The sequence below is a fragment of the Acomys minous genome (genome assembly GCF_964271855.1).
Source record: "Acomys minous genome assembly, chromosome: 8".
Lineage (NCBI taxonomy): Eukaryota > Metazoa > Chordata > Mammalia > Rodentia > Muridae > Acomys > Acomys minous.
In genome coordinates, this window is record NC_140489.1 from 86,104,183 (window position 1) to 86,130,801 (window position 26,619).

At 46.8% G+C, this 26,619-nt stretch overlaps 1 protein-coding gene across 4 annotated transcripts in view; it reads left to right on the forward strand.

The window, feature by feature from the left end:
- RNF144A (ring finger protein 144A) overlaps positions 1-26,619 on the forward strand; it is a 113,265-nt gene that overhangs the window by 46,308 nt on the left and 40,338 nt on the right. The window contains exon 1 of one of the 4 annotated variants that reach the window (XM_084791862.1): positions 6,501-6,521. The exons of the other annotated variants lie outside the window; for them this stretch is intronic. The gene's annotated coding sequence lies outside the window, so the exon portion shown is untranslated. Of the gene's footprint in view, positions 1-6,500; positions 6,522-26,619 lie in introns of those variants that run through there. 4 annotated transcript variants of the gene reach the window in all.

Here is a 26,619-nt window from a genome sequence, read left to right on the forward strand (position 1 = left end):
GGCTTCCCCTTGATTAAGCCCAGTCTTATTGGCTGCATCTGCTAACAGGCTGATCCCCATTGGTGGGTGGTGGTCAGTGCTGGTATGGATAAATTGCATTTCTCCTAAACTTCAGGATTTATGCTGCAGTCCTCACCTGGGCTCAGTACCTCAGAATGTGAGCTGATTTGGCCCCTGAGTCTCATGCAGAGCTTATGAGGTTGAAGATCAGTGCTTCAGCTCAGTTGGCGTCATGTTCTTATACGAGGGAGAAATGTGGAGACAAAGATACAACTAGGAAGGAAGATATGAAAGAGGCCCGGAAGATTGCCACATTTCTCTTCATTGTGCTCAGAAGCCAACTTGCAGATGCCGTTCCTCTGGCCCCAGGGTGCAGAACTGTGGGGCAACTCATTTGTTGTGTTTAATCCTGTCTGTGCTAACTGATTCCAGCAGCCATAAGAGACATAGGAAGCAAATACTATGTCCCTCATTGTATGGAACAAGGACAGGGAGGGCCAGGGGTTCTATGAAGTCTGCAGAGAGCATGCTAGGCTGCAGTGGGGATCCATGCCTAGAAGTTAGCCATCTTTAGCCCAGGTTACTGTGGCCAGTGCTGTCTTTGAACCAGTTGCATGGCCAGTTTTCTTCCTGTGGGTGATCCCTCGGCTGTAAGGTACTCTCTGCCAGCTGCCCTTTGCTTGATTCAGAGTTTGGAGCCCTAGTTTATTGTTGCACAATTGCAAACTACACAGAATTTAGTGCACAAAATCTTCTTTTCTCCCAGATTTCAAGTCACTCCAGTGAGGTATGTCTGACATTTAAGCAGCTAAACTCATTTCCTGTATACTATTCTGAATTTGTATATGAATTAACACACATACAAAAATTACTGTTATCTGAGACATAACAAAGTCTATTACCAGCCTTGGTCTCCTCCGGTCTCACCAGTGTTGTTGCTTTATGATGAAACACAGAAAGGCAGCAAGATGGTTCACTAGGTAAAGTGTCCCCCACACAAGAGGATCCAAATTCAGATCCTAGAACCAATTCAAAAGCAAAAACAAAAGACCAAAAAACCAGACACCATGGTGTCTCTGTGCCTCTACACACACACACACACACACACACACACACACACTAAATCAGTACATGCATAAAAAACATTTGTAAGACAAAGGTAGGGGAGATTTCTAGACTAATCCATGAATCTCATTGGTCATTCAGCCTAGAGCAATCAGTGTCTCAAAGGATGAAAAGATGAAGGTCAGTTAAGGAAAACACTCAGTGTTGACTTTGACCTGCAAAGTTGGTCACCTGCATATGTACACACATGTATGTGCACATACATGCACGTACACAAAAGAAAAAATTAAAAATCCTTAATATAATATTTACTCTAACATACAATAAAATATTATTGGCAATCTTTCTCTAAATTGATTTTTTTCAGTGCTGGGGATTGTACTTAGACCTTTCTGCATGCTAAGCCAGCACTCTACCATTCAGCTCCACAAAATCATTCATAATACCAATTAAAGGCTCCGGGCATTTGAGTCCTGAATACTGGTGTCACTCCTGGCTCTGCTGTACGTTGCTAAGTAGTATGGGGAGCCATGATTTTTTTGTTTCTCTTAATATGAAATGTGGCTTCCTGTAATTTTCAGTAAACACAGAAAAAACACCTGCTGTTATTTTATCTAACATTATTTTTTTTAAGTATGTGTTTGAGATCTTTTGCCTGCATGTATGTCTGTGTACCATACACATACCTGGCTTCTGCCAGAAGATGGAATCTGATTTCCTAGAACTAGATTTAGAGATGTCTGTGAGCTGCCATATGGGTACTGGGAATCGAACCTGAGTCCTGTAAAATAGCAGCAAGTGCTCTACCACTGAGCCCTCTCTCCAGCCCATGTTTTGATATCTACTCTGTCCTTTTGCCTTGTTTTTATTGCAGGCTCTACCATTGGCTGAACTCACCAGCTGGACTTAGCCACTTACCAGGAAGTCACATGGGTTCCTCTGGGGACAGGAGTGCAGTGTGCAGAACTCCTCCCTGCCCCACCCCCTGGCTCTCCCTCCCATTTCCAAGCCTGCGCACCCTAGCCTAATTTGCTATTGCTCCAGCTGTCTAGTTCCTTGAGACTGGCTGTTGTCTTTGGCACTTGGGGCCTGGTCATGGTAGTGGGTAATGTCTTGGGTAGGGACTCTATGACCAGCCATTCTAATGGAGATGTTAAGTCCTGTGTAGTTCAGCCCAGGCACACAGAAAGGGAGAGAAGTGGGGTAAGGTGAGTTTACTCTATGCCCAAAGTTAAGTCTAAGTTGGACCTAGAGGGTTCCTTGCGCATCTGCGGGCAGACCAGGACTCCTTTTCACAGAGTCTCAATAGCAGAAGCAAATAAGGAGACAGGAGTCCAACTGCCAGGTCGTCCTGTGCCTGCTCACTACAGGGAGTCTGCCTGGCTCTGTAGCTGCTGGGTCCTTAGCAAGCTGCTAAGGACCTCTGAGAGGATGGAATTAGGCCAAGGCTTGTCAAAGGGGAAAGGTGCAGGAAAGCCTTTCCTTTGTGTCCAGGATGTGCTGGCCCAGCTGTTAGAGTTGCTTGCCTAGCATGCATGAAACCTTGGGTTTCGTCCTCAGCACTGTCCATAAGCCATGTGTGATGGTTACACAGCTGCGGTCCCCAAACTCAGGAAGTAGATGCAGAAGGATCAGAAGTTCAAGAAGATTCTGGACTAGTGAGAGCCTGCCTCAGAAAATACAAAAGGAAGAAAGGAAAGATCGGCTCTTAGCAGATCCCCAGGACCCCAGCTGCCTGTCACCGCTGATGAGACATTGGGCTGAACCCTCTGCATTCCAGCTCTGCCTCATTTCTCATTCTTCTGACAGCTCACCTGATTATTTTTTTTTTTCTTTCTGGTTTGCAATGCACAGGCATTGCAAGTTGATTTATAAGCAGAGAGGCTTGGGGAAGGAGTCATTTTTTTTTCCTACACAGCCTGGAGGTGAATTGCTCCCTCCTTGGGGCTCTTATCTGTCCTACAGCCTTATGCAAGGGATTACCAACGAAGCTGATGCCACCGGAACCCTCCCACCTCTCTTGAAGCCTCAGCAGAAGCCAAGAGTGTGGTGGATTCCTATCTTGATGGGAGCCCACCTCCTCTCCTCCGACACCTCCTGACTCCGAGCTGGGACTGTTGGCAGGCTCCCTTGACGGTATGGGTGCATCTCAAACTGAGTGACAAGTGCCAACGCACTTGACTCCCCTACCAAACTTGGGCAGCTAACCTTTCTTGCTGCTGGGAAAGGAAAGTGAAGTTACATAATTTCCTGTGCTCAGCTCCGCCCACATTTCATACTTCACAAGGCTTACAGTGATGCTAATGCAATCTTCTGCTTTGGCAGAAGGAACACAGCCCCAGGTGTGTTTGAGCTGATTCTTGCTTCCTGGGGTTAGAGTACAAGGTTGAGAGGATTCTCTTGCCAGCCCTCAGTCTTCTCTGTTCCTTCCCTTCCTAGCCTTCAGAATGTGGCCCAGTCTACTGTGAAGGCCACTGTTTGTTGTACTTGTTTCTTGGGACCATGGCTGCCACCTGCGGCTCCTGATGGTGTCCCCTGCTGGTCAAGAGCACCAAATTTGCTGTCGAGACCAACGACTGGGTTCTATTTTGTGGCTGCACCCAGGCCAGGGCCTCCCAGCAGAACCTTCCTGCAGATGTGGGTCTCTGGGAAAGCATTTTTGCAGGACACATGTTGTATGGGCACTTGTTGGTTAGTCAAGCCGAAATTCTCACCCAGTGGTGGTGCGACAGTAAGAGCCTCAGGAGCAGCAGCATCCAAGAGTCCCAAGAGCAATGGGACACTGGGGCCTCAGAGCGGAATTCACAGCCAACTTGTCCGTGTTTCAGACAGGACTCTGATACTGATCGACTCATTTTGTGACTTCAGGGCCCTTGTGGGACTTAGTTGCTGATCTGCAGACAGTGTGGCTGAAGCATTACAGAGGATAGACGAAGGATGTGTGGGTTTAGTGGAAACTTAGTAGCTGAGCTGTGGTCAGTGCAGGTTGCTTTTGATGCTACTGACCATGTGCTGAGCTGAGCCTCCTACCACACGGCCTCTACTGCACACTTCCCGGTACAGCATCAGGTTAAGGTGGAATCTTAGGCTCCTTGGAGTCTTAACACTCTTATCTCAAATCACCAAGGCTTTAAACGCCAACAGCTTGGATCTGACTCATTAGCTTTCCTCAGTTTCTACTCTGCACACTGTTTCCATGAAACCTCCACATGCAGTACTTCCCCCGGGTGGCCGGAGAGCAGGCCTATTCCTTCCTGTGATAGCAGTAGGGTAGGGAGTCTCTGTGTCAGGCCAGGTGGTAGTGCAGAGTCCAGCGGTCACAGGTGGCTACAAGGGTTAGAACTAGGCGGTGGCATGTCTTTATTCCTGGCTTTAGGTTTGGGGATCAAAACCTAATTTCAGAAACTCAGTGTCATGACATGTAAAGACACTCACAGAGGGAAAAGGGCTTAGGACGGAGGTGGCTCGAGAGTCACCAGTCTTCATCCCATGGGTCAGCATATGGTACGTGGGCCGAGTCTGGCCACTTGCCTGCCTTTATAAATAAGTCCCCTTGGACCCCAGCCAGGCCTTGTGTTGCACATTATCTCTACATGCTTTTATGCCTGAGCCTCAGAGTTTAGTGGTCCTCAGTGTTTAGTGGTCCACAGAGCCAGAATTACTGACTCTGTGGTCCATTATAGAAACAATCTGCTGACTGGTGGCCTCCTGGGCCTCATTGTAGCAGGGTACTCACCAGTTGAAATAAGAATGTGGGTGTCAGAGGAAACTGAGATCCAGCTTAGTCCAAATTTGGACTTACACCTCTTGGGTGTTGACAGTGTAGGATTCTAGAGGAAGAATGGCCATCTGAACAGCGTCCTTAAATTGTGAGGAAGAGCGTGGTCAAGTCATGACAGTGTGAGTCACACACATCCTCGTGGCATTTCCCAATAAAGCTTCCCAGAGTGCCGTGATCAAGAGAAAGTATCCTCATCATGTCATCTTTTCATTTTAATTTCCTGTTATCAAGTAGGTTCATAAACCAGATGTGTGGCTCAGGCCTGTAATTCCAGCTACTGGGAGGCTGAAGCAGCAGGGGCGCTTCCAGGCCAGGTTGGGTTGCAGAGTGAGTTCAAGGCCAGCCCGGGCAACTTCATGGAAAGGTGGAAGTAAGATTGGGAGTGTTGGGGAAAGGCAAAGGCTTCGATACAAGAGGCCGTAGGTTTAATCAATAGCACCACACATGCGTGTGATGCAGCAATGTGTGTCTACAATAGCAGCCTTGGCTAGGTAGACACCAGAGCGTCTTACAGGTTTCCTGGCCAGCCATTGGAGATGAGTTTGTTAGTTGCAGATTCAGTCAGAGACCCTGTTTCAAGAAATAAGTTGGAGACCCCACCCGCCACACTGATCTGGACTGCTCGGTGTCTGAACACATTGGATGAACCAGAACCTCAGTGCACCACGCAACCCTCATCAGAGAAGGTTCTTCCTGAAGTCTACAGAAACCCACAAGTGGTCGCCATGTAGAGAATAGGGCATTTTGGAATGCCCAGCCCTAAATGGGATGTCTATATCATCATCACCACCACCACTACCACCACCACCACCACCACCGCCCCACCCCTGGAGGCTCAGGAATCTATGCTGAACAGGAAGCAGAAAGGTTATAAGAGCCAGAGGCCAGATGACTCCAAGAAAACAGTGTCCTAGGGACACAACAAGGCAGATGACATACGAACTCATGAGACTGTGGCAGCATGCACAAGGTCTGCATAGACTCAAGCCAGACAAGTCCCAGCAAGGAGGAGAGGAAATGGGCAGGAAGTCCCACCCCTAGCCAAGAAGCAGTTGACATTTGATTGCTACTAGGTGAGGGAAAACCAGTTTTCTTTAGTAGAGTGACACTGGATGTAGTGACCCCACTCTGGAGCAGGCCTCACATCCAGCAGTCAGCCAGCACAAACTGGACCCCATGGTTTGTTTTTTTGGTTTTGATTTTTAAAAGAGACAGAACATGAAATTTGGTGGGTTGAGAGAGGCACATGAGAGGAGTCGGTGGAGGGGAAGGACTGTGATCAAAATGTATGTATGAAATTCTCAAAGAATAAAAAAAAACGTTATTTTTTAAAAAGAGCTGAAGAATGATTGAGGAGGTCACCTGATACCACGTTCTAGGCTCTAGCCAGCGAGCCCCCAAGGATCTGCCTGTCTCCCCACCCCAGTGCTGGAGTTATAGACCTATACCCCACTTGCCAGCGCCATCTGTGTTTTACATGGGTTCTGGGCATCTGAACTCAGATCCTCAGCCTTGAGCAACAGACGCCTGATTCACTGAGCCTTCTCCTCAGCCCAGCTCCTCTGACTCCTTAATTCTTCCTAGACTTCATGTTGCTTTTCTCTTCTTCTATGACAGCCTGGAGGTTCGACTCAGAGATGAGGAACACTCGAGTCACTTCTTAGCTCTGGTGGGGGTGAGTCAAAGGCATTGTTCCCCTTGACAATAGAGTAAATTACCAGATTTTAAATTAGGAAGAGACCCAGGACACTTTTGGAACTCTTGAGTTAGCTCAGAAAACACCTATGACTGTGTTTTACATAATGCCAAATACTGTCTCCGAAGTTCTCAGAGGAGGCAGACACATACGATGAGTGGTCACCACCCTTTAGTTGAAGTAAGAAGATGAGCGGGCCTTCAGAGACTGATGCAGCAACTGAGGACCATGCACGGAGAGGACCTAGGCCCCCAGCTCAGATGTAGCCGATAGGCAGCTCAGTCTATATGGGGGTCCCCTAGGAAGGGGAGCAGTCTCTGCCATGCACTCTGTTGCCTGCTCTTGACCACGTCCCTTGGCCTTGCCAGACCACAGAGGAAGAGGATGCTGATAGTCTTGCTAGGCTGAGGTCATTGGTAAGGGAGGAGGGCTTCCCCTTTCTAAGGACAAAAGGAGGGGGATGGGGTGAAGAGGGAGGGACAGGGATAGGGAGGGTGGGACCACTAGGAGGAGACAAGTGAGGGGGCTACGGTTGGGTTGTTAAGTGAATAAATTTAAAAAATAAGTTAATAATAATAATAATAATAATAATAATAATAACGACGAGTTATAGGCCATCTATTCTGAGTTATCGTAATAGCCACAATACTTATTAAATTGTTTTGTAATTTTTAGTATCTATGAAGTTTCTAGTTAAACTTCCTTAAAGATGTATGTTAAGAATTCTGGCCAGAGAGATGCTTTAGTCCGCAAATTGCTTTCTGTGCAAGCATGAGGACCTGAGTTCAAACCCCAGTGCCAGCGTGAAAGGCTGGGCGTAGGGGCATGCGCTGTGCCTGGAGTTCTGGTGCTCTAGATGAGGAGGTCAGTCTAGCCTAGCTGAACTGGTGAGTCCTGCATCTACCCATTTCACATATACACGCATACACACACACACACACACATACACAGAGCACATGTGTACCAATGTAAACACGCACGAACACAAATAAATACAGAAAGGCATAAACTAAAAAGTCTCTGTTGGGAATCTTGCTGATGTTTCCATGTGACCATTATGCGGCCAGGACAGCACTCCCCACTTCTCTAGTGAATCAGCATTCATCTAACGCTCGCGCCTGTAAAGGCAGCATATACTGTGCATCCCTGCATGCCTTGCAGCTTTTACATAATGCGCTCTGCAGCTCTTTTCACTCAGATGCATGCAGCTTTCCTGTTCTTTCTGCAGTATCCCACCGTGAGGAGCTATGGTTTGTGCGTGTCATGAACCTTCCCCTTGCATTGCTTCCAGCCTCTTACGTTAAAACCAGGGCTATGGTGACTGACTAACTTTGGCCCGGTGCTGAGAAATAAGATTACACTGTGAGTCAGTGAGTCAAGGAAAAGTTTCCACAGATATTGACACACTTCCAGATTCATAGACTGTATGATTTTTGAACTACTCTCCGGGTGAGTGTTCCAGGAACTTATAACCTATAAGAACTTATAACTAACAGAAAGTTTTGCCAAGCATTTGAATTTTTCCTCATTTGTTCGTTGGGAATAGCGTCTGCTGGCTGTTCATTTTTTCTGTACATAGTATGTTGTTCTGTGATTAATATCTATTAAGTCATTGCTATTTATTTGATGATTTAATTTTGTTATTTGTTCCTTTGAGACAATCTTTCTTGCTTTTAGCTCTGCCTGTCCACGAGCTTTATAAGTAGCCCAACTGTGCTCAAGTTTTGGACAGTCTTCCTGACTTACCCTCACCCGAAAATTGGCAAATTAGATGTATGCCGTGCCTAGCTTTTTAATTACTGATTTTTGAAGCCTTGTGTGGATTAACACTAACTTTTCATCTGTGATCGGTCTTGCATCATTTTTACATTAAAAAAAATATTGGCTTTGCAGTTATTGAAATTTATTTTTATAAAGGAGTGCCACAGGAAGAAAAGCAGTCTCTCCTCAGTTTAATCAGATAATGGCTTCCTTTTGTGAGCATGCCTCCTTCCTTTGTAGTAACCCCACAGTGAGGGTGGTGTGGACTTTGACATTTTCACCTCAAAGCGTTGGCTAAGGTTCCCTTTCCTGGTATGGTACATGCTTCCTTTTTCTGCGTTTACCTATCCCCTTTGCAGGCACATCACACTCAGACCTTCCTAATAGCACAGGAAATGCCCTAAGGAACACTCTCGTGCTCCTGACTTGTTCTGTAAATAGGTTCCCAGAATGGAGGTTACTTAATCGCAAAGTAGAAACATTTCTACAACCCCGCAGTAATATCCTACTGCCTAGCAAAACTGTCATTTCACTGGGTTTTACCATTACCCATATTTGTTTATTAGTTTCTGGAACTCTAACCAGGCAATTGCAACTTTGTGTTGGTTAATTTTCCTGTAGGTCCTTGAATCTCCAAGGGAGCTGAGAGCTCAGGTTCTGCACCAAGTGCCAGAGGCAAACCCAGGGCCCAGAGCTGGACTTCTTGTTCTTAGGAAGCAGGAACTTGCTCTTCCCCATGCAGGGTCATCCCACCAAAGCAAGGGATTGGCTCTTCCTCATGCAGGGTCATCCCACCAAAGCGAGGGATTGGCTCTTCCCCATCCTGGGTCATCCCACCAAAACACTGATGGACTGGACATGGTTCTTATAAACACCTCTGTATGGCACCTAATGACGCCAAGCCTCCTTATACCCTGTTGAATGAGCATTTTTGTTTCTTAGAGATGAGTTCTAGGGTGTCGAATGAGTGTTACAGACCAGATCTTAACTCTGTGCTATTTACTGCTTGGGTGGATTGCTGGGTCACAGTAATGGTCGTGGACAAAGCATGTTCAAATCACTGCCCTCTTGGAGTATCAGATACTGGACTGAGAAACACCAACAAGGAGTATCTCCAAGCACTGGACATTAAGAGTTGGAGGGAGCGGGTCTGATAGTCACAGTCATCAGAGTCACTGCGCCAGAAAGACTGATGAAATGGTGTAACTGTACCTGTGTGGCTGTTAGGACACCCCTGGGAACTGCTTCCTAGTCTCCCATACCTCTTCATCTTTGCATCGGGCTCAGCAGGCCAGTAAGGGTAAGGAAGTCTAGGTACCACCAGGGAAAGGAAGACTGCTGCCCACTGTAGTCCTGGAGACAGAGATCTATGCTGAGATGATGCCAAGACCCTCATGGGTGGCCTGCAAATGGCAGAGGCCCAAGAGAGCTGCGAGCGAGGAGGAAGACATGGCCTGGACAGAGTGACCTTGTTATTTCGGAGGCTGTCATTCTGCATTAATGGATCTCAGGTGACCAAACAACTGTGGGGTGTCAGGAGTACCTGGTCCCACTAGACCCATTACCATTTCTACAACTGTGTCCTCTCCCCAGACGCTGCCGCCTCCAAGCATAGGGACATCTTACCATTGTTGTAGGAAGATTAAGCCCAGCTTAAAGCAGGGCTGTAAATAAGCGCCCTTTCTAGACTCCTGTTACACGAGTGCCCCCAGCCGGCATGCATATCTGGCCTCGGGGACTGTGCCCAGGTTGTCTTTGGGTTTTCTTGGGAATAATTGGAAATCCACATCTCTGTTTCCCTTAAGGAAACGTTGCATCAGTTCATCAGGTCGTACCCAGCTCCCCCAAGGTTGGGCTACACACAGAGCCACACCCCGAGTTTCCGCAAGGCAGACTCTGCAGCCCTAGTCCTGGCCATCTGTCTGGGTTTGGCTTCTCTGTGGATATTCTCACTCTATTCAAGCTCCATTTCTGCATCTGTGGGGACTGTCACCATGTCAGAACTCATCCTGAGTAAGTTTCGCAGGACAAAACTTGACAAAATGGAGTATTGTCTTCTAGGAAAAAAAAAAAAAAGAGGGGCACTTGGGATCTGAGGTGTTTGCTGCCTTGTGACTCTCTGTTGTGACTTTTCCACCTCCTGAGCTCATCTGGACTTGTCTTCTCAGCCAGGGCCTGAGGGTAGAGGAATTGGAGCAGTCATGGTGTTCCCTGAGTGTTGACAGGCAGCCAGGGTCGAACAGGGAAAGAGCTGAGAATTGGAAAGAGACATCTGCTGAGCTCCTGGCCTAGGACTCGGGCGGGGGTGGGGGTGCGGTGGGGGGCGCAGCGCAGCTCCCCCTTGGTCTTTCCTATCTAGGAATGTACTGGTCTTCCAGCTTTCCTTATGGTGCGGCAAGGATTTCAAATTAGATGCGAGTCCCCCTGAACCTGTGTGTTAGGATAGCTGTTCCCTGGGATCAGAGGTGAGGGAAGGCTGAGGATTTCTGTGAGTGTGGTTGAAGATGCTGAAGCCTGGATTTATAAGTCTGCACCTTGGTAAATTGATGTCAGGAAGCCAAGGCCACCGTTACCGGCTAGAGGACTTCATGATGAAAGCCATATTGCCTTCTCAGAATGTGACTGTTCCAGTTTGTGTATCTACAGGAGAAACAGACAAACAGCAAGCACCTGTGTGTAAGTAAGGAAAGGTGTCAGTGTTTGTGAAAAGAGCCCGGGAAGCCTGTAGCAGTGGGTAGGCTTGTCGTCACTGGTAGACAGTGTTTAGCGGAGCATTGGCCTCGAGTCCTGTATTAAAAAGTTGTTGGGCAAACTGTGCTGGTATCATTCCTGAACCTCAACCTTTTATCTGTTGAACAAAAGCAATTGGTCTGACTTTACCTCTGCATGATTTACTATGACTGCTATGAATTACAAAATATCGGCTGTTACGCAGTGTGAGAAAATACTACAGATAATTCTTAAGTGTGTCAGGAGGTGTTATGCAGCATTGTTGGTTAGAAACTGGGTGTGTGGGTGTCGTAAGCAAGCTGTGACAATAATACAGACCGTTACACTTACTTATAGAGTATCACTAAGTTTACAAGGCTACACCAAGTTCCCCCCACTCCCCAGCTTACTTCACTGAGTCCTTGAGGTCTCCTGTGGAGTCGTAACCATGGCAACTGCAAGTGCTTTGTTCCTTTCTGATCTTATTATCCATATTCGTATCAGCCAACTCATAGATCACAGGTCACATGTGGTGTATTGATTATCTAAAGGCTATACAGTAGTACAAAGCAAGGGAAAGAGGCAGGTGGTTACTGCCCTAAAAGAAGAAAATAAATAAAACCACAACTGATGATAGAGATAGGGCGTAAGGTATACAGACTGTCAAACTGGCACCGATAGCCAGGGGAATCACACTGTCAGTCTACTACTTAGCAGAGGCCGTGAGAAGCACTGTGGAAGGAGACACTGACAGAGCCCCAGGTGGATGTGCCCTTCTGCGGCTTCCTTATGTGTGTCTGCCTCATGGTTCTGGTTTGTCAGTCTGCTGTGCTCAGCATCTGCTGGCTTCGTCTGCCTTCACAAATGGCAGCACATCCCACCTTGAGTCATTCTACAAATGGAGTAACTGCCGGCAAGCTGTTCTATACTCAGTGGATGGGATGAGCTCTATGTTGAATGCAGTGGCTCTGGGCAGTGAGTCCTCTCTGCTTTATCAATCAGTGGCAGCAGCATCTGCTTGTAGGAGGATCCACCCAGCTCACCTAAGGAGCCGGCGTTGCCCAGGGGAGCCTCGTCCTCTTCTAGATCTTGGAGCCAACAAAGAAAAGAACAGTATGAGGCAGAGTATTTTTTTTTTCCTTTGAGATGTTTTTTCTCTTGTTTTGTTGTTGTTGTTGTTGTTTTAGTGGGTAATGTTGGGACTGAAGAGGTTGTTCAGTCGTTAAGAGCACTGATGGATATTCCAGAGGACCTGGGTTCAAGTCCCAGCACCCACAAGGCAGCTCATAATTATCTGTAACTCCAGGATCTGACACTCTCACACAGATATGCATGGAGGCAAAACACCCATGCACATAAAATAAAAATAAATTACTGAAAAATAGGTAATGACACCACCAGCTCTCCAGGGGCCTGCACTTGTTCAAGGGGGAAGCAAACATAAACCACTAAGTAGGTATCTGGGGTGTCAGAACGGGTCTCTGGGTGAGATAAGGGGTGCAGAGGGTGATAGGGTACTGACTGTTTTCAGCAAAGAATCAGGTGCTTAAAGAAACGGGTGCCTTGGAAATGAGAGGATCTCTGACATTGCTGACTGCTGCACACTGCTGCAGTGACTGGGGTTCTTTGAGTTCAATGCATCTATTTTTCTTTGCTGTTGTTGTTGTTGTTGTTGTGTGTGTGTGTTTAACGAAATGACAAAGACTTAAGAGTTGAGGCCTCGTGTAAAGAATTCCCCAGCAGGCACAGATGGCTCTACAGCTAAAGCGTTCAGTGCACTTGTGTGAACACTTGGATTTGGATCTCTGGAACCAAGTTTAGCCAGACATGGAAGTGTGTGTCTGCAGCCTCTGTGCACAGAATTGATGGGATTTGAACGCGGAGGCCAGCTAGACTCGTGCTGGTGGCTCACTTCCTTTCCTTGGCTCTGACCTCTCACCCACTGCCCTGGAGGATTTGAGGCTGGAATTTCCTGACATGTGTAGGGCTCATTCAGGAAACCTCCCCAGTTCCTCCCCAGCATCCCTGCACCAAAACCAAGCAGGGCAGAAGCCTGCAGCAGGGGTTAGCAGACTGTTTTGTTCAGGACCAGAGGTTAGCTATTTTGAGCTTTAATGGCCTTGTTTTTTGTGGGGTTTTTTGTTTTTGTTTTTGCCGTTTACTTTGTAATCGTTAAAAAATATTGTGTGTATGCTTGCCCCTGTGTGTGTGTGTGTGCGCGTGCGTGTGTGTGTGTGTGTGTGTGTGTGTGTGTGTGTGTGTGTGTGTGTGTGTGTGTATGCAGACCAGAAGTTGATGATGGGCATTTTCCCTGTATTGCCCTCCATCATCATCATCTCCTCCACCTCCTCCACCTCCTCTTCCTCTTCTTCTTCCTCCTCCTCCTCCTCCTTCATCATCATCATGTGCATGCCATAGTATACAGTGGAAGTCAGAGGACAACATTTGGAAGTCAGTTCTCTCTTTCCATCATGGATTCCAGGATCAAACTCAGGTCATCAGGCTTGTACACAAGTGTTCTTATGTGCTGAGTCCTCTTGGTGCCCCAGTCCATTCTCTTTTTATTATTTATTATTTTGTGTCTATTGGTGTTTTGCCTTCAGGTATGTTTATACACCACGTGTGTAGTGCCCTCAGAGTCCAGAGGAGGGTGTTATTCATGGACCAGGAGGTGGATTATGGGAATGGGATCAGCCTGGTTCCTCTGGCAGAGCAGCCAGTGCTCCTAGCTGCTGAGCCATAGCGTTAGCATCCCTCAGAGCTGCATAACATCCAGTCTCTTGTGTGAGAGGAGCAACCTCTTCCAGAAGAGAACATAGATGTTCCCACATCCCTGTAAGCAACAGTGATGCACCTGAGCCCATCTCCCGCCCTAGCCTGCTGAGTATGGCAGCAGAGTTCTTCCTCAGGCTTCCGTGTTACTTGGGACCCAGCTTTTCTCACCCATATCCCACACTGTCAACTATTCTTTTAAAGTGTATCTAGAATAGACCTACTTGCTATGGACTCCTAGTATTATTGTACCTGTGGGGGCTGTTCTCCCCATTTCCCATGCTTTACCTGGACTGGCTCCAGGCTGCCACTAGGCAAGGCAGACATCTTCAGGGACCGACTCCTGTATTAGCATACCACCAACACATGTGTTTAAAGATGAGCATACCAAGAGGCGTTGTTCTTATCTATCACGTGTATCTTTTAAGCCTGTGTCTATATGATCTTAACTGGGCACCCCTAGGAATGTACTACACTGAGCATTGCTCAGGAATTGGCTTGCCCATGAATAAAATTTCTATGCTTCCTTTGCTCCAGAGGACGTTGCTTTGGAAAAGATTTCCTTCTCCCTTGCCCTACTGTGGGCAGTGAGTCTTGCTGCTTTCTTCTAAGTCTTGGCTCTGCCTGTTTTACTTTTTCCCTCACCAAGAGGCAGCCCCACTGTACCTGGTTACACCTTGTCCCATCAGAGACAACCTTCTCCAGCCATGCCTTGCCTTCCTCCCTTGTGGACCCACACCCAGTGTGTACTCAGTACCCAGCATTCCATCCCTTTCTGCTTTACCAGCAGATGAGCTGCATGATTTTCAGATTTTATTATTGTTGTCTACCATAGAGTATACATTCCTAGAGGGGAAAATGGGTCTATTCTGATACCTGTTGGCATTTCTAGACACTGATTCAAGGTCTGGGATGAGAGAACACTTTCCTAATAGAGTTGTGGGGGTCAGAGCCTGGGCCCTGGCAGCACTAGCAATTAGGGCTCTGCCCCTCATCCTCTATATGCTAATTAAAGACACTAGCAATCATGAAAATCAGAGAAAGATATGGTCACTCTAGCTACATTGGGAAGAGGAGCAAATAAAGGGATCCAGACCCCCAAGCCTATCTTCAGGGATCTGACATGACTTTTAGGTTAAAAAGAAGGCAAATGACATGTGTAACTAAGCAGTCCTGGCTGGGGCATGGTCCTGCCCTTGTTGACCCCTCTTTGTTTGGGCTCTCCTGCAAATTCTTCCTCTGGCTGGTTCCAGGTGTCAGCCTTTTCCTCCTCCTGGGGCATGGGGGCGGGGGGATTCCAATTTCTTGAGGAACAATCTTCAATAGGATAGCAGTCTTGTGTCTCTTTAGAGTGTCTCTGCTCCTGCCAGAAGGGTTGTGCTTTAGAATGACAGGAGATGACTGCCTTTTGCTCTAGAGTGTGTGAGCACAGCTCCATCTTTAGTTTCATTCCAGTTTAATCCTTTTATGTTTTAACTCGGTGCAAAAGCTGTGCAAATGGGTAGGGTGCCGATGTAATATCCGGCGCCTGTGATGTTTGGGTCAGGGGAAACATGTCCATCCCTCCAACACCGTTTCTTGCGTTAAAATGCTTGATGCATGTTTGGGGATAGAAGCACACAATTGTTTGTGGCCGTGTCCATCTTGAATATTCCCACCTCTGGGCCTCTGCATAGCCTTGAACACACGGGTGACACTGGGAGATAAGGTGGCTTTATACCAGGGACTGTTTTGTCCAGTAGCACCGGCTCTTCCTTTTGGCTTGCGACTAGCCAACGGATTATCAACACCAGGACAAAGCTTGGCTTCTGTGTCTGTCTCCTTTGCCCTAAACCTTAGGCCAGATTCTTGCTCAACACCTCAGAAGGCTGCTATCAGTGCCAGTGCCCTTCTAACATGGTACATTTTCTCCCAAGGCTGAAGATGCAAGGATTAGAAAAACTAAGGTCTTTCCAACAGGTTGCCAGCTGCCAGCTTCTATTTACAACATCCTGTTCCAGACCCCTGGAGCAGTGCCTAGAAGGATTCAGTCATTGTCATCACCTTCCAGGAACAGCAGACCTTTGTAGACATCATCACCCTGGTGAGACTGCCCCTCCTAAACTAGAACAGTCATATCCTGGTACCACCTCATCTCTGCACCCCACATCAGGTAGATTTTTCTCATGCTGTGAAAAAAAAAACCTAATATAATCTATTTAAGGAAGGAAGTGCTTATTTTGATTCCCAATTGGGGGGGGGATGACCTAGGGGTTCTCAACCGGTGGGTTGTGACCCCCTGGGGTCAGAAGACTTTCATAGAGGTGGCATACCAGATAACCTGCGTATCAGATAATTACATTATAACTCATAACTATAGCAAAATTACAGTTATGAAGTAACCACGAGGATAATTTTATGGCTGGGGGTCACCATAGCATGAAGAATTGTGTTAAAGGGTCTCAGCCCAGGTGAATAAGTTATTGCAGCAGGCCTGTGAGGGCCTCAGAATAAATTCTAAATTTCCTGGCAGAGTTGTGTCAGGTAGGCAGACACTGCCCTGTAACAAAATAACAGTGAACTCAGGGCCCTCCCTTGTCACTTTGTCTTCCAACCCTTGGCTTCATGACGCGATTTGCTAGGGCAGGTTATTCGACTCAAGAAGACAAGAGTTCTTCTACTGTGCTCTGAGGGTGGCGCTTGGCTTCGTTGGATTTCTTAACTCTTCGTCTAAAATACCGCTTCAAGCTTTCTAGATGCCAAGTGCCCTTTGCTCAATACCTGATGATGCATAAATGGAAGAATTGCATACTTATGTAAAAGTAGGAATAAAAAGATGAGGGATTGCTGGTTACAGTGGCACATACCCTTTGTCCCGGAAAGATGAGAGATACGGACAAGACAAGAGGATCAGGGATTTAGGGTCATCCTTAACTAACTAGTGAGTCCAGAGCCAACCTGGACACACAGACACACCTTTATAGACACACACACACACACACACACACACACACACACACACACGTAGGGGGCTGTAAGGTTGGACTTTTGGGAGGCTTGGAAGGCACACCCTGTGGAATGTGGGATTGCATGCCTAAACAGAACACAGCTCAGATCATGGCGATAGATTCACTGGACTCTGATCTGTGGTAGCCGAGTCTGAATTTTGCAAAGTATACCCTCATTCATCACCTCTCCCTTTGAGATCTCAGTCATGTGATTCCAGGTAGGCCAGAGGCCGAGTTTTTCACAGCTTTGAGAAGGTTGTGGCTTTGAGGAATCCTGAGCCATCCCCAGCCAGCCTGCCTGGCTACACATGAGGTCACTGGTTCACGGAAGTACAGGCACAGCTCCAGCCGGCATCTCATCGTCACCTGTTCCCAAAGTTGAGGTTAAACCTGATTTTTTTCCTGCATCTTCTCGGAGTCCTCTCTCACCCTGACTAGCTCTTCTCCACTCCGCTGCCTCCATTCAGTTCTGTTCTCTTCACTCAAAGGGCTGACAAGCTCTCAATCCAGAAGTTTCCCAGGCCTGTTGCCCTGGCAGCAGGCTTCTATTTGTACCCTGAAGGAAACAGCTATTGTGCTCCGCGCTGAGCTGGCCTCGGGCCTGTTCTAGACCATGCTCACAAACACCAAATTAAAGGAACCACAAAAGCTGCAGATGACAAGAGAATTCATCCCCCCTGCACCCCACAAATGGCTCTTTGTGCAGCCAAGTATGCTCCAAGCCCCACCACTCCAGGCTTGGCACAGCTGGGCCTGCGTTCTCCTGCCAATCTCTTCCCTATGCCATTATCTGGGAATAAAGCCCGACAAAGGTGAAGGTGACAGTGTCCCTCGCCAGATCTGAAATAAGATGTGGAGGGCAGTTTATTCCAAAACACATGGAATTGATGCTGAGGTGGCACTGTGTGACTGGTTAGGGAGTCTGCAAGCATTTGAGGTTGGAAAATTCTCTCTGGAAGCAGGGGTAATCCGGAGAGCCTCTTCAACGTTAAAAGATGGAATGATGCAATGCTTGCTGTTTAAAGTGTTGCTCTCTGGTAGCAAACTACATTGTTTATCTGATTACCGCAAACTGCTGGTTGAAATAATAGGCCCTTGGTGTCTTTCCTTGCAGTTTGTTCCTGGCCGGGGTTCAGAGAGCTCAGCTGGCTTTGGCCTTCTATGGGAAGCCAGCCATCATGATAAGGACACTGAGCATTATTTTTTGTTCGTTTTATTTTTGAGACTATAATATAATTACATCATTTATCCTTTCCAATTTCTTCCTCCATCCCCTGCCACCTACCTCTCCTTGTTCTCTTCAAATTCATGGCCTCTTTTATCGTTAATTGTTGTTACGTGCAAAAATATGTTATATCTATATACATTTCCCTAAATATAGCCTGCTCAGTCTGAATCATGTTACTTGTATGTATGTTTTCAAGGCTGGCCATGTGATACTGGGCCACCTATTAGCATGTTCTTCCCTGGGAAAGACAATTGCTCTCAGAATTCCTTAGTTGCCCATGGTTCTCTGTGTAGGATCCAGGCCCGATGGGCTTTTTCCTGGCCACTCTGACACACCTATTGCTGTCCTTGTATAGCTCGTATTTAAGGAATTGCGTTGGTGAGAATTTATGGGCATAGGTCTAATATCACTAGGAGACACTGTCTCACTGCAAACTCCCTGGTCGCTGATCTCTGGCATTTACAATCTCTCCACGCCCTCTTCTGCAATATTCTTAGAGTCTTAGGTTCAGGAGTTGATTTACAGATGTATCTGTTGGGACTGGGCTTTACGACTCTGAATTCTGATTGGCTCTGTGTGTGTGTGTGTGTGTGTGTGTGTGTGTGTGTGTGTGTAATGGTCTCCGTCTGTTACAAAGAGAAGTTTCCTAAGTGAGTCATGAAGGCTACACTTATCTGTCAATATAGGGACAGATATTTAGAGTATGTACATTTGGGGATTATGTTGGTTTAGTAAAACAGGTTGTAGGTTCTTCTCCTAGATCCATTTAAACTAGCCCTGGGTAGTTGGCCCCAAGGAGTTTGCCTCAGGATTGCTTATTATTGCTGTGCTGCCTTTCACTGCTCATGTCATCCATCTGGCATGGCAGAGACTCTCACTGCCTAGAGGATGGTGATACTCCTCCACAAGTGCTACTTTTTCTGTTGGACAGGTTTCCTACAGATGATTTTATAACTCCTGATAATGGCTTCTAATGGCTTCAAATGACTTTAAATCCTCCTACAATAGACCAAAAACTGTTATGAGCTCTATGAGCCTCCATGTGAATTACACCAAGAAAGAAAACAAGCTTAAAATAAATTAATAATCAAGGAAATACTTTCATTCTAGGTTTAGTCCAAGGATAAGGCCCAGATGTATATGACAATAAAACAGAGCATGTGAATATAGAAACAAAGAATGGTTATCTAGATAAGACAAGACAAGACAGACACCTGTTTCTTAGAAAAACCTTGACATAAGTAACTTGCTTTGAACACATAATGTACACTTAAAATGAGAAAAAAGATAACACTTCTGCTTAGAACTCATAATGGGATATAGATAAAACCACTACATTAAACTTATAATAAACAAAGTATCTAGTTAGATATTAGGATCAATAGTGCTACTCTAACTCTCTTTTTATGTAATGGTTATATCTATTTTTGAATAAGGTAATTTTTTTCCATACATAGAGAACCTTTGTATTAGATTTTGTAACAACCCAAGAAAGAATTAAACAGTGGTTGAAGCCATCTGCTTCATCTAAAGATGTGTTTGTCTGTGTGTTTATATGTCTAGTTGTCTGTATATATTGTCTCTATGTATGTATGTGTATGCTTGTGTGGGTATGTATGTATGTATGTATGTATGTATGTATGTATGTATGTACTTATGTATGTATGTATGTATGTACGTACATATATACGTATATGTGGATGAATGGTGTCTTTGGGAGCTCCCTTGTTTTGTCTGTTGGTTGAATACGCTCATGGCTGTGTGAAGTTCGTAAAAATCTGCTTGCTTTGTCTGCCAAATGTGTGCTTCTAAGTTTAGTAAGTGATAAGCAGTCCGGAATGCTTTATTGGCCTTCTTAATTAGGTCTCTAGCTTCCAGCAAGCTGCTGTTCACTGCTGAGCCATCAAGGCGAAAGGAACTGAGGTTTTTTTTCTCCTTTTACAACACCTCATTGTTCACCACCCGGCTTAGCTGATGAAGACGCCTGTTGTCAAATAACAAAAGTTCTCAACTAGAGAGCTGTTGTGGCGGCAGAGAAGCCAGAAGGCCTGACTAGTTACCTCTCTTTCCCTTCAGGATTAAGGTGGAAATAGCAAGGCCTAAAGCTTGGGACTTCAGGAGTTAAGCAAGACCATCAGCCTGGAAGATGAGGAGTTAAAGTATATAGAGAAACACCAGCCACCAGCTGGCCATTACTGGCACTGCGGCCTGCCTTGGTGTACCCTGTGTGCAGGAGCTGGTCTCTAGTATGTAGCTTCTCTCCCATGGGGTGGGTCTCGAGTTGAGGCAGTCATTGGTTTGCCATTCTCTCAGTCTCTGCTCCATCTTAATCCTTACACTTCTTGTAGGCAAGGCAGATTGTGGGTCGAAGGTTTTGTGGGTGGGTTGGTGTCCCCTTCCCTCTACTGGAAGTCCCATCTGCCTACAGGAAGTGGCAACTTCAGGCTCCTTAAACCCTACTGCTAGGAGTCTCAGCTTGGGTCACCCCCATAGACTCTTGGGAGCCCCTCCTGTCCCAGAGACACCCATTCCCCACCCTGGTTCTCCTCTCTCCTCTCCACTCCCATTACCCTCCCTCCCCTCTTCTCACCCAGTCCCCTCCCTCCATCTACTTTAGATGTCTGTTTTACTTCCTCTTCTGAGATTCAAGCATCCTCTCTTGGGCCTTCCTTGGCACGGTTATCCTGTACTTTGGCTAATATCCACTTATAAGTGAGTACATACCATGTGTGTCTTTCTGGGTCTGGGTTACCTCACTCAGGACACCACAAGAAGGACCTACAGAGTAAACTAACCTGGGTCCATGAGGCCACACAGAGACTGAACCACCAACCAAGGAGCATGCATGGGCTGGACCTCGACCCCCTACACATATGTAGCAGATGTGCAGCTTAGTCAACTTATGGGTCCCCTAACAATGGGAGTAGGGGCTGCCTCTGACTCTGTCGCCTGCATCTGAATCCCTTTTCCCCAGCAGGCTGCCTAGTCAGGCCTTGGTGGGAGAAGATGTGCTTAGTCCTACTGCTACTTGAGGTACCACGGAAGGATTGGTACCCTTTGGGGGCAAGGAGAGGGGGATGAGGGGAGAAGTACAGGAGAGTGGGACTAGGAGAAGAGGAGGGAGGGGGCTGGGATCAGGTTGTAAAGTGATTAAACAAACAAATAAGAAAAAAATAAATAAAAATAAACTCTGTGTCCTGGGGTCTATCTAGGCATTTGTCATTGTCTGGGGACAAGCTATAGTGATCCACTCCTTCCAGCTATGCACCAATGTCTCCATTGTTATGTTTATATTTTGAAGCCCCATAGTCTAATCTGCCCTGAAACCACCCTCAGAGATAACACTCAAGAGATGCGCTTTCCTAATCTCCTATGAGTCTCTCCATCTGACTTCAAGATTAACCACCAGGCCTCAAGCTGGCCTGCCTGAGGCTCAGACGGGTCTGGGACATTTCTCCAAAGGTGGTTCTAGCAGGAGTTTTTCTTACGCGTGGCTCTAACTCTGTTTTTATCAGCTCTGGAAACCATGTGCACAGGCCCGTGGACAATTCTTTCTGTGGTGCTGATAATGCAAGTGCGAATCCCTGAGCGCTCAAGTGGAGGGGAGGTGTGGACTGTGTGCTGTGAAAAGCTGCGAAAACGACCCTGCCTGTGGTTCTGTGTCATTGTCCATCCCATCCAGCGCCCCCCATCTATCTCAGGGTCCAGTCATGGCTGCTGTTCTTGTCCTTGAGTTCCTAACGACTGGCAAGGTGTGTGCTAAAGGGACAAACTCCTAGAGTTTCTGTGAAACTGTGTGGCACTGGCTGTCCTCTCAGTGAATGGTCTCCGTCCAGCCCTGAGCGACGTCCAGGCTAGGCAGGATGCAGCCTCCCTCTTTGATCCTTTGCTCATGTGACTGCCTGGCCCTCCCGCTGCAATGCTTTGAGGATGGGCTTTATGGTGCAAAGCCATATTGCTGAGCTGTCTTCCTACAGAAGATACTTCATGATCCATTTGATCCCCAACACAGGGCTTCCTTGGATTTATCATACATCATTAGCTTATCAAAACCTTAATGTGTGGGATAATTCCAAATTCATCAAGAGAACTGTGAACTTTTGTTTGTTCTAGATTTTTTTCAGACTTTTGTGGCATCTTGAGAAAACCTTAGCTTAGAATATCATTCTTTCCTTTTGAGCCTACATTTCTGTGGGGGTTATGGGGCTTTAAGAATATCCATCATTTGGTGCAATTTTGGTTGAAATTGGTAGGTTTGTATTTAGATAGAGAAACAGGTCATAGATAGACCAGAGAGTTCCCACACACACACACACACACACACACACACACACACACACACACACACACACACAGCCAATCAGAATTCAGAGTTGTAAAGCCCACGCACGCATACTGGGGCATTATCATGGCCAATAAGCTTATGCATTCCTCATTAAAACCTTTATTAGACTTCCTTCATTTTTTATCCAGAATCCCACCTTACCTTCCAGTGTCAGTGTCACACACATTTGCATGGTTTCAAGGGAGACCCTGGCAGATTTGAGGATCACTGGCAAGGATTCTCTAGAATATTCTCGAATCGCTACTTCCACAGTGTTCTACACAAGATTATGCTTGTGCATTTAAGGAGAAGACCACAGGGTGAAGTGTCAATCTTATGCAACCCTGTCAGGGGTGCATACTGTCACCTGAGCTGACTACTGTGACACCCACAGTGTGTCTGCAGAAGAGACAGTGTGACATCAGCCTGCCGCCCTCCTCCCTGTGCTCCTAGGCAGGCAGTCCTTGTGGGCAGCCCACCCTAAAGCCTGAGTTGTACTCCATCTCCCTGGGGGAAGTAGCTACAGAAGCCAGGAGAACTTTCTCCCACAAGATACGTGTCTTTTCTCTTTTTCCTTTTGAGACAGGGTCTCCCTATGTGGTCCAGCCTAGTCTGGAAGCCACTGTCCTCTTGGACCCTGCTTCCGAGCAACTGGTGTTGCTGGCATGAACTGTCATGGATAGCTTGGGATATTTGTCAGGTTTCTCTCAGCTACTTTGATCTGTTTAGTCAATTTGTTTTGGTAGTGGTTGCAAGGTCATGGCTTTTGTATTTGGGGGTCACAGTTCATTCCCTGCTCAGAGTGCTCATGGAGTGGCTTGTTCTCTCCATATCTGGATGTTTTTGTGCATCACCAGTGCGAGTTGTTTTGAGCATGTCCTAGCCCTGTGGCCCTTTATGGTTTTGCATGCTTCTCAGGAACCACTTCTGACTAGACTAGAATCAGCCATTTGTCCTGTGCACCTTGGCTCCTTAAATTGGACTGTATTGGACTGTGGATCTGGGCCTGGCATTCATTTTATGTAGAGTCCCATTCCTTCTGTGCCCTCTCAACCAATGTGCAAAGAGGTACATGCACGCCTACAAACCATTGTGTGTACCAGCATGCTACCTGGAAATGTTTTCCATCAGCTTCTATAGTCAGCCGAACATGACTTCCTACTTCAACTTCCAGTTCTATTCTGTTATCCCAGGATTTCTAGCATCTGTAGCCTCCTACCATCGGGGGTGCCTTGAAGTCAGTACAGATTAGTGATAAGCACAATGTCTTAAGTAGCCACATGCTCATGCGCTCACATGCAGAAACCACAGGGGAACACAGAGTATCCTGATCTGTCATCTCCCACCCTGTTCTCTTGAGGCAGGGTCTCTCAATGAACCCAGAGTTCCTAGGCTTATGACTAGGCCTTGTTACCAGGAAAGCCGAGGTTTCCTTTTGGGTTCTGAGTCTCACTAATAAGATAATTTGGAAATGGACTTAGGAGGAAGCAAAGGACACTTTGATTAGAGTTTAAGAGACACTTCTGGGAAAAGAAACAGAGAGTCATGCTATTTATGTTCAACATGGAAAAGGAAACAGCTTATTATTAAAGATGGCACACACCATTAATCCAAGCACTTGGGAGGCAGAGGCAGGTGGATCTCTAAGTTCCAGACCAGCCTGGTGGACAGAGCTAGTTCCAGGACAGTCAGGGGTGACACAGAGAAACTCTGTCTAGAAACAAAACAAAACAAAAACAAAAAGAAAGAAAAAAGCACCTCCAAGAGTGGATTTTCCTGGGAAGCTGAGAAAAGCAACCCAAAAGTGTTCCTCTGAGTGACAGTATTCTTTTTATAGCCTCCACCTTTTGTAGATCATATGTAAGTTTTGTGTCATCCACAGTCTGTTCATTAGGTGATGCTACTGGTCTTCTCCTCTGCAGACCAGCTTCTCTCACAGCTAGAACTGATGAGGATGTTTTGGTTCCTGCTTTTCTGTCACAGGCTGCCTGTCCAGCAAGCCCTAGGAACACCCCCTCCTCCTGCCCAGTGCTAGGGTTACAGGTGGACACAGGCTTTTACTTGGGTGTTGGGGACTTCATTCTCAGGTCGCCCTGCTTGTACAGCAGGTGCTCTGACCCACTGAGCCACCTCCCCAGCTCCCATTGTCCCTTCTATGTTTGGTTATTATAATCAAGGACTACCTGCCTACGGAGAGCCCTGTCTAGAAGGATGGATCACAACCCTGACCATTGCATAATCTCATTCGAAGGTAAGGAGAGAAACCTTCGGCTATCATAGACTTCAAATGACCCACTTAACAAAGAGTTTTTAGTAAAGAACAGTTGAAAATCATGGGGTAACTTATCCCTGTCTCTGGAGCCTTAAGCCTACATGGACCTTGAGTCATGTGGATGTGAGTGGGGACTCTGACATGAAGTGATGCTGAGCAGTGGTGTGTCAGCTATCTGGTGAACCCTGTTTCCTCCCCCCCCCCCAATCCCCTGTCAACACAGCTGTCTATGGTGGCTGCACTCTTGAGTTTCTGATTTAGTAGGTCCGGGTTTGAAATTGCAGACTACCAGGTTATATCAGTTACCTGTCGTGTTTTAACAAAATACCTCACGAAAGCAACTTAAAGGAGGAAGAAGATTTTTTTTTTTGGCTCACAGTTAGAGGGTGCAGCTTATGACTGTGGAGAAGGCATGGCAACAGAAGCCTGAGCTGGCTGGTCACATTGTATCTACCATCAGGAAGCAGAGGATGGAATGCTGATGCTCGCACCATCTTCCCCTTCTGTATCCAGTCCAGTGCTGTGGAGTTCATGGGCTGGTGCTGTCCACAGTTAGGATCATCCTACCTCCATTAACCTAATCTAGACAGTCACTCGCCAGCTGCCCAGAGCTTGTCTCTTAGGGATGGTAGATCCTGTCAGATTGATCTCACAGGTTCTTAGGGGTGGGTGCTGCTGCTGCTGCTGCTGCTGTTGCTGCTCCAGTGAGTAAGAGGACACCATGGGCCACGCATCAGAGAAAGAAAAGTGGAGATAACCAGAGATGCAGAGATATCATTAGGACTTCATAGAGCCCTGGGCACAGAGCTAAGCACAGAGGGCAGCCGGAGTTTAGAGAAATACTGAGGATGGCCAGCGGGCTCCATTAGGAAGACGCCAGGATTCTAAAGAGCAGGGCCTTCACTGAGGAAGCCATGAGGTAAAGGGAAGAGAGTGATGTTCTTTTCCTTCCCTGCCCCAGCTTTGCTTTCAAGAAGTTCGCTAGGAAGGGCCTGGAGATGCGATGATTCTTGCAAATAATCCCATCTGCTTCCTATGAACATGCTAAATGTCTTCTTCCACGGTGGGGCATTTTGTCTCTTTCAACTCTTTCTTGCCCTCAAGTCCATCCCTCTTCTGCCAGTGCACAGTCCTCTTGTGTAACTTCAGTTGCCCTTAATAAACACCTTACCCTCAAACATTTTATTTTGAATTGCTTGAATCATGCTTGTAATTGACCAGACGTCCTTAAAATGGTTTGTTGTTTCCCAGAACTTGATGTTCACATTAGGAAAACAAAGACTTTTTTTTTTTAAAACTGGTGCATTATGAATTCCCTTAGTAAATCCCTATTGTAAGCCTGCAGCTGTGCAGTGCTTACAGAACCATCTTCAGGCCATCCTGTGTGTGTGTGCGAAGGCCCTGATGGGCTCACACAATATAGACATTTTTCTTATATGTCCTGTTGTTGTTGTCGCTATGGGAAGCATGGGTTTGTGCATAGTTCAAAGGCTACGTCATAGGAAGCAGAATGCAGAAGGGGCACCTGAAACGGGAATCTGCCCTGCTTTTGAAGCTGCTTATGGGGGAGGGGTAGGCACAGGGCAGGGACAGAGGTAAGGGGAGGGCTGACCTGTCCCTTGCCCAGTGCAATGGAAAGCCTCATTGTCTAGGGGCCAAACAGAAAGCATGGGCCGGGAAGAAAGGAAGCCATACTGGTCAAGCCCTCCCAGCTGCTTCAAGGGAGACCGTAAACAGGAAGAGGAGTGGGGTGCTGAAGCTAGTGGGGACACAAGTCTTGGGAACAGGTAAGATGGGATAGGGCAGTGGCCTGAGACAGAGGCTGTAGAGGAAGCAGGAAATCACTCTCGCCCGGGCCAGCGCCTATGCAGGGTGTTTGTTTGATTGAGGACTCAGGACTCTGCATTACACTTAAGCTCTACTTGTCTGTCTGTATTCTGTAGCCCACTGTAGGCTAATGTCCTGTACAGCTTATGATCAAACAAGGTTTTGGTGTTTGCATCTTGCAAAGGTCCCAGCAGTTG